The sequence below is a fragment of the Oncorhynchus gorbuscha genome, linkage group LG20, assembly GCF_021184085.1.
Source record: "Oncorhynchus gorbuscha isolate QuinsamMale2020 ecotype Even-year linkage group LG20, OgorEven_v1.0, whole genome shotgun sequence".
Lineage (NCBI taxonomy): Eukaryota > Metazoa > Chordata > Actinopteri > Salmoniformes > Salmonidae > Oncorhynchus > Oncorhynchus gorbuscha.
The window spans coordinates 19,212,141-19,222,620 of NC_060192.1; the positions used below are offsets into that span (position 1 = coordinate 19,212,141).

The window sequence follows — 10,480 nt, forward strand, 5'->3', positions numbered from 1 at the left end:
ATTTGTGTTTCCTAAGTCTGCCAGATACGATGCAGTAGGGATGACCGGGGATGTTCCCTTGATAAGTGTGTGAATTAGACAATTTTCCTTTCCTACTAAGCATTCCAAATGTAACTTGTACATTTGAGAGTCAGGGGAAATGTAAGGAGTATAAAGTACATTATTTTGTTTAGGAATGTAGTGGAGTAAAAGTAAAAGTTGTCAAAAATATAAATAGTAAAGTAAAGCAGAGATACCCCTCCAAAAATGACTTAAGTAAGTAGTACTTTCTAGTGTTTTTACTTAAATACTTTACACCACTGGTATTTAGAGAGTTGGGCCAATGTGGTTACTGCATTATGATGCATTTACATGACACTCCAACATTCTATGGCAGCCATGATAGCACCCTATAAATATTACATGGGGAATATTTAAACAATGTTACTGTATGTACAGTCGTGGCCAAAAGTTTTGAGAATGACACAAATATTAATTTTCACAAAGTCTGCTGCCTCAGCTTGTATGATGGCAATTTGCATATACTCCAGAATGTTATGAAGAGAGATCAGATGAATTGCAATTAATTGCAAAGTCCCTCTTTGCCATGCAAATGACCTGAATCCCCAAAAAACATTTCCACTACATTTCAGCCCTGCCACAAAGGATCAGCTGACATCATGTCAGTGATTCTCTCGTTAACACAGGTGTGAGTGTTGACGAGGACACGGCTGGAGATCACGCTGTCATGCTGATTGAGTTCAAATAACAGACTGGAAGCTTCAAAAGGAGGGTGGTGCTTGGAATCATTGTTCTTCCTCTGTTAACCACGGTTACCTGTAAGGAAACATGTGCTGTCATCATTGCTTTGCACAAAGAGGGCTTCACAGGCAAGGATATTTGCTTTTTGCTGCCAGTAAGATTGCACCTAAATTAACCATTTATCGGATCATCAAGAGCTTCAAGGAGAGAGGTTCAATTGTTGTGAAGAGGGCTTCAGGGCGCCCAAGAAAGTCCAGCAAGCGCCAGAACCATCTCCTAAAGTTGATTCAGCTGCGGGATCGGGGCACCACCAGTACAGAGCTTGCTCAGGAATGGCAGCAGGCTGGTGTGAGTGCATCTGCACGCACAGTGAGGCGAAGACTTTTGGAGGATGGCCTGGTGTCAAGAAGGGCAGCAAAGAAGCCACTTCTCTCCAGGAAAAACATCAGGGACAGACTGATATTCTGCAAAAGGTACAGGGACTGGACTGCTGAGGACTGGGGTAAAGACATTTTCTCTGATGAATCCCCTTTCCGATTGTTTGGGGCATCTGGAAAAAAATCTTGTTCAGAGAAGACAAGGTGAGCGCTACCATCAGTCCTGTGTCATGCCAACAGTAAAGCATCCTGAGACCATTCATGTGTGGGGTTGCTTCTCAGCCAAAAGAGTGGGCTCACTCACAATTTTGCCTAAGAACACAGCCATGAATAAGGAATGGTACAAACACATCCTCCGAGAGCAACTTCTCCCAACCATCCAGGATCAGTTTGGTGACGAACAAGGCCTTTTCCAGCACTTTGCCATGAGACAAAATGGCAAAGTGCTCAAAATGGCAAAGTGCCAGCACTGGAGCACTTTGCCATAAGACAAAAGTGATAACTAAGTGTCTCTGGGAACAAAACATCTACATTTTGGGTCCATGGCCAGAAAACTCCCCAGACTTTAATCCCATTGAGAATTTGTGGTCAATCCTCAAGAGGCAGGTGGACAAACAAAAACCCCACACATTCGGACAAACTCTAAGCATTGATTATGCAAGAATGGGCTGCCATCAGTGGCCCAGAAGTTAATTGACAGCATGCCAGAGCGAATTGCAGAGGTCTTGAAAATGAAGGGTCAACACTGCAAATATTGACTCTTTGCATCAACTTCATGTAATTGTCAATAAAAGCATTTGACACTTATGAAATGCTCGGTCTAAAGCTGTTAAATATATGGCTCTGGACACCAGGTGTCGCTGTTACATCCTGCACGTCATATCCGTGTACAGCCACACCAGAGTCGACGAGAGCAAGGACAAAGATATTTATAATTAACCCAAGATAGTTAATCTGTGTCGTTTATAGCGGGAGCAAATGAAGCATAGTGGCTTGAACAAGCAAGGAGGTGGCCAAAGCCATGCACAAGCTAGTTAGATCCTATTGGCGCGTTGTAAAATATATTTCGGAATGCCTACTCTGTGAAGTGCGCGTGCGCACAAATTCAATTCAACCTTGCACTCCTTCTGAACAACGCATTTTTTAAAGTGTGAAGTCTATACCTAGTGCCCTGTATTCATAACACATTCTAGTTTTGAGAACAGTAAATCTATTGAGAGCAAATGTTTAATCGATGAGAAAATTAGCAGAATATCGGTCCAGTTTCTACTAGTTCCGTCCTCTCCCACTACTCGCGACTGCACTTCCTCTCACTACCATATTTGGTGGTGAGAACGTTCTAAACGGATGCTTCAGCTTTAAAGCCCCTGTGGCGCGTCTGGGTTACCCCTTCTGTCTGTGGCAAGGAATTTCATTTTCAGGCCGGGTAGGTTGCCCACCAACAACATAAGTGAACGGGAAAATAGAATAAGAATAGGCAGCACAATCGCCAGCCATCCTTTGAAGCAACGTAATCTTTCGGAAATAAATCGTCATTATTGATCACAATAAATAATAACAAGTAAAATCGGTGAGTTATGAATGTATGTGTGAACTGTTTTGCAGGGACTTCACCAACTGACCAGTTTTATTGTTGCTTTGTTCTGTGCAGCAGCCATTTTTAATCGCCTTGTCCTATAGTCATCGCCGCCTTCCGTGGTCCTGAAATTTGGCAAACTGCTATAATAATGGTTCGTTTGTGCACTACTGTTACCTGAAAGTGAAGGGTTTCATGTGTTCTCTAAAACGCCAAATTGCTGCATTTTCTGGGATTTGTTTTTGTAATTCCAGACAGGAACTTCAGTTGATTGGCCGTCTTGAAATCGTAGCTAGCGAACGTTAGTTGCTAGACTAGCTAACTTGAAATCGAGCTAAACCAGTTTGGTGTCAATGTTATTATTTTGACTCAAATGTGAGTTATTATATCAATACTTAATCATTGTGGTTTTGATTAAGAACTAATGGCCATTTCAATTTGTTTCCCCACGAACTCGCAGACAAAATACGCAATCAATGTTTACATACTCAGTGATACTAGGCAGACTACCAAGCGCGTACTACGAGCTAGCTAATTCAGCAGAGATGTCTACTGTCAAATTTGACTTGTCCGTGGTTTAAACCCCTCTGAACTAATATTGCGTAGGTAACCAGTATCAACAATGTTTTGCAATAGCTAGTTAGAATAAGCAGAAAATGGTTAGCTAGCAAACGAATAATGGTTTAGCCACAGCAAACAGGCCTTTGTGGTTAGGTAGCTGTGTTCCTACGTTTTTATTCTTAAATTCTGTTGCGATTAACCCGTTTTGTTTCTGATGTATTTTTATTCCCTTTGAAAATATTTGTGACTGCTAGCTTTTCTTGCATAACCACTTTAGTGCACAAACAGCTAGCTAGCAGCTAGGCTATAGAAATGTACTTCTGTTTGTAGGCTAACTCAGGGGTTCTCCAACTTTCTGGGATCGGGGACCCCTTTTGTGATAATAAATTCATCAAATACCCCCTCATAAAAAAGTTGATAGAAAAATAGCATACAATAAGGAACATTTTTAAGGCCAGCCACTTGAGTCTTGGCATCAGGGAAATGTTGCTGTTTTCAAGCGAATTTCCTGCAATTAAAAAAATAATCATAAAGCAGGTTGTTATTGTTGCCATTTCTAAGTTAATATCCGGCAATACTACACATTTTGTCATGGGGCAGAGAGATTCTTTGTTGCAGCTTTTACGCTAATATCCTGCAATACTACACATTTTGCTACAAGGTAGAGAGCTTTAAACGTACATTACACTGCATTTATGCGAGGGGGGGTATTGAGTTGAAAAACGGATCATTGGTACTGTAGATACCAATATCCCTGTAATCCTACCAAGCCCATGTTGTCCAGGGTTATGAAATTGGAGATTAATATTAGGGTCGTTTCACCAATTCTTTGCCCTTTTCAGAAGTGTAACTTGCTATAAAAAAAAATAGCTTTGCATTTCACCTAATTTTAACATTATTTCATGAAGAGCATGTTCAACTTAATACACATGTTCCTACCTAGAGGTTAATTCAATTGAATGGGAGCTACACAAAAAAAGTGTCTATGGGAAACAGGGTTGACTTATTCTCGACCTGCTAATTTTTCCTCAGCATTTAAAAAAAAAAAAAAGTAAGTTTGGGTGTCCCAACTAAAAAATCTTCGTCCACCAAGAGTCGTCTGTTCTTTTGAGCAATCTAGCACCCGTTGTCTCTCCTCCCTGCTGCAGCGACCACCACAGAACATCAGTGTTTATCGTCCTGACCGTGTTGCTGAAGCTGCAACATAATTACAGCCATTTCTGACTGAAAAGTCTTGCTACCGAAATCCCTAATTTGTTTCTGAAAAACTTCCCCTATTCCCTCAACACTTGCTCTCATCGCATGCACGTGACCAAAGACCTATTCGCGCGGGACTAGCGAACGCTGGCTATTTAATTATTACTAAAATGTCCGTTATTCCAGAAGACGTTTCAGACGGGATTAAGTTTTTCCAAACTGCTCACTGTAATTCTTATTTCTGTTCAATAAATTGGAGGTTTTTATTCTAGGCGTGAAGATACAGTATTTCAACATGTCCAGGTGATAGGGCCACTGGTAACTTGAGCTTGGTTTCGTCGCCATTATATTTTAGTAGTAGTGTGATCCGCAGTACGTCCTAAATGCCCCCCAGCCTTCAAATGTTAGCTGAACGGTGTAATTGCACTTGAGATGTGTTTTAAGGCTATGGTAAAAAAAGGCTATGGTTAAGAAAGTGAACTTTATAATTGAATTAAATAGGCTCTATTTTTTTACTGATGTATTTTGCCATATTCAATTCATACGCACAAAACATGTAAGCAAAAGCATTCACTGAAAGTCTATAAGCTACATGTAGGCCATACATATAGCTTATGTGCAGCATTTAGTTCAATTTATCGAATCAGTTATTCTTGTGGAAACCACAAGCAACACCTGTCAAATGTATAAATAAACTCTCAAAACACAGGGCTGTCGATTTAGCAAAGGACTAGTTTTATCAGAGGACCTTGGAATTCACCAAAAAACAGTAGGTTATTCTGGCTGGAATTGTTACTCTCCTGCCATGTAAACATGACAGATGTGGTGTTTTGTGCTTGTGCACATAATTACATTACTCGACCTCCCCCAGTGAAACTAATCCTGACTGAATAGGGCCAGACCTATAGCATATCATAATCACATTGACAAACTTTGAACACCGTGACAGCAAGATGGATGCAGAGGATGTGATAAATAAACCTTAAACGGGGGACTGTTTACTGGCTGCTCAGGAGGTAAAGGGAAATTCAGAATGGTGGATAAAATGTGACTAGTTGTGGGAAATCCTAGGGATCAAGAAAACTAACGTAAGGGGCATGTGCTGCGTGCATATTATGTGTGCTGAAAAGATTACAATAGCATTTTTCTTACTGGTAAAATTTAAAAAACACAATGAATTATGAGCGTACCAGAGAGTCTTGTGAAGTTTTTTGTTAAGCCTTTGTTACAGCAAGAACTAAAAGCAGTCGCTTTCATTCGGGAATACAATTTCTGTAATGGAAAGGTTTATTTGTTTCCGCTAGTTATTCAAGCCTCGCTTAACTTTTATGTAAAAACTAAAATGCTTGATTGCATTTCAAATAATGAGTGACTCGTATGCTGTGTGAAAGTCATGAACGAATGAATGACTGATTGAAACAGTAGCCTATATAAGTATTGAAATATAGGCCTGGTTAAGTTGCCGTATTAAGACTAAAAAGCTCTTATGCACTATTGTGCAATGGTGCTTATACAAGGCTGCTATAATAAGCCTACTAATGATAATGCCATTACTTGTGATCATAACAGTAAAATAATGATAAGGAGATCAAGAAAAATGAGCATTATTAAAAATAGTTTTCTGAAAATTTGGAAGTGAAAATAGCACAGAAAAGGGCAGTTATATTGAGAAAAAAAGTGTAAAGCCTTTTTTACAGCAAATCAAAGATTTTTAAAACACCGGAATTTGTGAAATTGTTTACTTGGTATGTTGCATCAGGCTTGGTGCTCACGGAATCAGTCGGCCATTAAACAAAACTCACAGGCAACAGAAACAGGATCTGTCTTATTTCTGTAAATACAGTGCCTTCGGAAAGTATTCAGACCCCTTAACTTTAAAAAATGTTTTTTTTAACATTACAGCCTAATTCTAAAATGCATTATATAAAAACAATTTGACAGCAATCTACACACTACCCCATAATGACAATGTCAGAGCAAAATCCAAGCCATCAGATCGAAGGAATTGTCTGTAGTGGTCTGAGACAGGGTTGTGTCGAGGCACAGATCTGGGGAAGGGTACCAAAACATTACAAATCAAATGTGCCAAATACAACAAATACACCTTACAGTGAAATGCTTACTTATGAGCCCTAACCAACAGTGCAGTTTAAAAAATATACAGATAACAATAAGAGAGAGAAAAGTAACAAGTAATTAACCTGTCTAGGACTGGCGTAAACCCTCGCCAACAGCCAATAAAATTACAGGGTGCAAAATACAAATCAACAAATCTCAATCAAATTTCTCAAACATACAAGTATTAGGCACCATTTTAAAGATGCAATTCTCATTAATCCAGCCACAGTGTCTGATTTCAAAAATGCTTTACAGCGAAAGCTCCACAAACGATTGTTAGGTCACCACCAACTCACAGAAAAACCCAGCCATTATTCCAGCCAAATAGGGGAGTCACAAAAAGCACAAATAGAGGTAAAATGAATCACGAACCTTTGATCTTCATCAGATGACACTCATAGGACTTCATGTTACACAATGCATGTATGTTTTGTTGGATAAACTTCATATTTATATCCAAAAATCGTATTTTACATTTGCGTGTTATGTTCAGTAGTTCCAAAACATGCAGTGATATTGCAGAGAGCCACATGAATTCACAGAAATACTCATTATACATGTTGATGAGTGTTATGCATGGAACATTAGATACACCTCAAATTAATGCAACCGCTGTGTCAGATTTCAAACAACTTTACGGAAAAAGCATAATCTGAGAACGGCACTCAGAGCCCAAACCAGCCAAAATAAATATCCGCCATGTTGCGCAGTCAGCATTAGTCATAAATAGCATTATAAATATTCACTTACCTTTGATCTTCATCAGAATGCACTCCCAGGAATCTCAGTTCCACAATAAATGTTTGTTTTGTTCGATAATGTCCATCATTTATGTCCAAATAGGTTCTTTTGTTAGGGCGTTTGGTAAACAAATCCAAAAGCGCGTTCAGGTCCAGTCGGACAAAGTTATGTTACAGGTCGAAGAAACGTGTCAAACTAAGTATAGAGTCAATCTTTAGGATGTTTTTATCATAAATGTTCTGTAATGCTCCAACTGGAGAATTCCATTGTCTGTAGAAAAGCAATGGAATGAGAGACACCTCTCATGTGAAATGCGCGTGACTGAAAACGAGGCTGCTGGCAGACGCCTTAGTCAAACAGCTCCCATCCGACCCCCCCCTTCACAGGAGAAGCCTGAAACAATGTTCTAAAGACTGTTGACATCTAGTGGAAGTCTTAGGAAGTGCAAAATAACCCATATCCCACTGTGTATTCGATAGGGGCTGAGTTCAAATCTACAAACCTCAGATTTCCCACTTCCTCTGGAAGGTTTTTGCCTGCCATATGAGTTCTGTTATACTCACAGACATTCAAACAGTTTTAGAAACTTCAGAGTTTTTTTCTGTCCAATACTAATAATAATATGCATATATTAGCATCTGGGGCTGAGTAGGAGGCAGTTCACTCTGGGCACGCTATTCATCCAAAAGTGAAAATGCTGCCCCCTATCCCAAAGAAGTTAAAGAGCAGCAGTAAAAAATAACTTATATACACAGGGGGGTGCCGGTACAGAGTCAATGTGCGGGGGCACCCGTTAGTTGAGGTAGTATGTACATGTAGGTAGCGTTAATTAAAGTGACTGTGCATAGATGACAACAGAGAGTGGCAGTGGTGTGGGGGGGGCAGGCAGGCAATGCGAGTAGTCTGGGTAGCCATTTGATATGTTCAGGAGTCTTGTGGCTTGGGGGTAGAAGCTGTTTAGAAGTATTTTGGACCTAGACGTAGCGCCCCAGTACCGCTTGCCGTGTGGTAGCAAAGAGAAAGTCTATGACTAGAGTGGCTGGAGTCTTTGACAGTTTTCAGGGCCTTCCTCTGACACCGCCTGGTATAGAGGTCCTGAATGGCAGGAAGCTTGGCCCCAGTGATGTACTGGGTCGTTCACACTACCCTCTGTAGTGCCTTGCGGGTCAGGCCGAGCAGTTGCCATACCAGGCAGTGATGCAACCAGTGCTCTTGATGGTGCAGCTGTAGAACCTTTTTAGGATCTGAGGACCCAAGCCAAATCTTTTCAGTCTGCTGAGGGGGAATAGGTTTTTGTCGTGCGTGCCCGCTTCACGAATGTCATGGTGTGCTTGGACTATGTTAGTTTGTTGGTGATGTGGACACCAAGGAACTTGAAGCTCTCAACCTGCTCCACTGCAGCCCCGTTGATGAGAATGGTGGCGTGCTCAGTCCTTTTTTTCCTGTAGTCCACAATCATCACCTTTGTCTTGATCAGGGTTAGGGAGAGGTTGTTGTCCTGGCACCACACGGCCAGGTCTCTGACCGCCTCCCTATAGGCTGTCTCGTTGTTGTTGGTGATCAGGCCTACCACTGTTGTCATCAGCTAATTTAATGGTGGTGTTGGAGTCATGCCTGGCCATGCAGTCATGAATGAACAGGGAGTACAGGAGACGGTGGAGCACGCACCCCTGAGAGGCCCCCGTGTTGAGGATCAGCGCGGCAGATGTGTTGTTACCTACCCTTACCACCTGGGGGTGGCCCGTTAGAATCCAGTTGCAGAGGGAGGTGTTTAGTCTCAGGGTCCTTAGCTTATTGATGAGCTTTGAGGGCACTATGGTGTTCAACACTGAGCTGTAGTCAATGAATAGCCTATTAAAGGGCAGTGTGGAGTGCAATAGAGATTGCATCTGTGGCTCTGTTGGGGCAGTATGCAAATTGGAGTGGGTCTAGTTTTTCTGGGATGATGCTGTTGATGTGAGCCATGACCTGCCTTTCAAAGCACTTCATGGCTAGAGACGTGAGTGCTACGGGTCAGTAGTCATTTAGGCAGGTTACCTTAGTGTTCTTGTGCACAGGCACGATGGTGGTCTGTTTAAAACATGTTGGTATTACAGACTCGGACAGGGAGAGGTTGAAAATGTCAGTGAAGACACTTGCTAGTTGGTCAGTGCATGTTTGCAGTACACGTTCTGATAATCCGTCTGACCCTACGACCTTGTGAATGTTGACCTGTCTAAAGATCTTATTCACAGCGGCTGCGGAGAACGCGATCACACAGTCTTCCGGTACAGCTGGTGCTCTCATGCATGTTTTAGTGTTATTTGCCTCGAAGCGAGCATAGAAGTAGTTTAGCTTGTGTCACTGGGCAGCTCTCGGCTGTGCTTCCCTTCATTCTGTAATGGTTTGCAGGCCCTGCCACATCCGACAAGCTTCGGAGCCGGTGTGATACGACTCTTTGTCCTGTATTGATGTTTTGCCTGTTTGATGGATCTTCAGAGGGTATAGCGGGATTCTTATAAACTTATAACTTCCTGGTTAGAGTCCTGCTCCTTGAAAGCGTCAGCTCTAGGTTTTGGCTTATTGCAGATGCTGCCTGTAATCCATGTCTTCTGGGTGGGGTATGCATGTACGGTCACTGGGGGGGATGTCATCAATGCACATATTGTTGAAGCCAATGACCGGTGTGGTGTACTCATCAATGCCATTGGAGGAATCCTGGAACATATTCCCGTCTGTGCTAGCAAAACAATCCTGTAGCTTAGCATCTGCTTCATCTGCCCATTTTTTTATTGATCTGGTTACTGGTGCTTCCTGCTTTAATTTTTGCTTGTAAGCAGGATTCAGGAGGATGGAATTATGGTCAGATTTGCCAAATGGAGGGCGAGTGAGAGGTTTGAATGCATCTCTGTGTGGAGTATAGGTGGTCCAGAGTTCTTTTCCCCCTGGTTGCACATTTTAACATTTACGAAGCATTGAAGGTCCCCAAGAACACAGTGGCCTCCATTCTTAAATTGAAGAAGTTTGGAACTACCAACTCTTCCTAGAGCTGGTTGCCTGGCCAAACTGAGCAATCGTGGGGAGAAGGGCCTTGGTCAGGAAGGTGACCAAGAACCCGATGGTCACTCTGGTAGAGCTCTGGAGTTGCTTTGTAGAGATAGAACCTTCCAGAAGGACAACCTTCTCTGCA

At 41.9% G+C, this 10,480-nt stretch overlaps 1 protein-coding gene across 1 annotated transcript in view; it reads left to right on the forward strand.

Moving 5' to 3' along the window:
* The first annotated feature begins 2,528 nt into the window (after nucleotides 1-2,528).
* LOC124007256 (protein PRRC2B-like) overlaps nucleotides 2,529-10,480 on the forward strand; it is a 45,693-nt gene continuing 37,741 nt past the window's right edge. The window contains 1 exon segment of the mRNA XM_046317687.1: nucleotides 2,529-2,688. The gene's annotated coding sequence lies outside the window, so the exon portion shown is untranslated.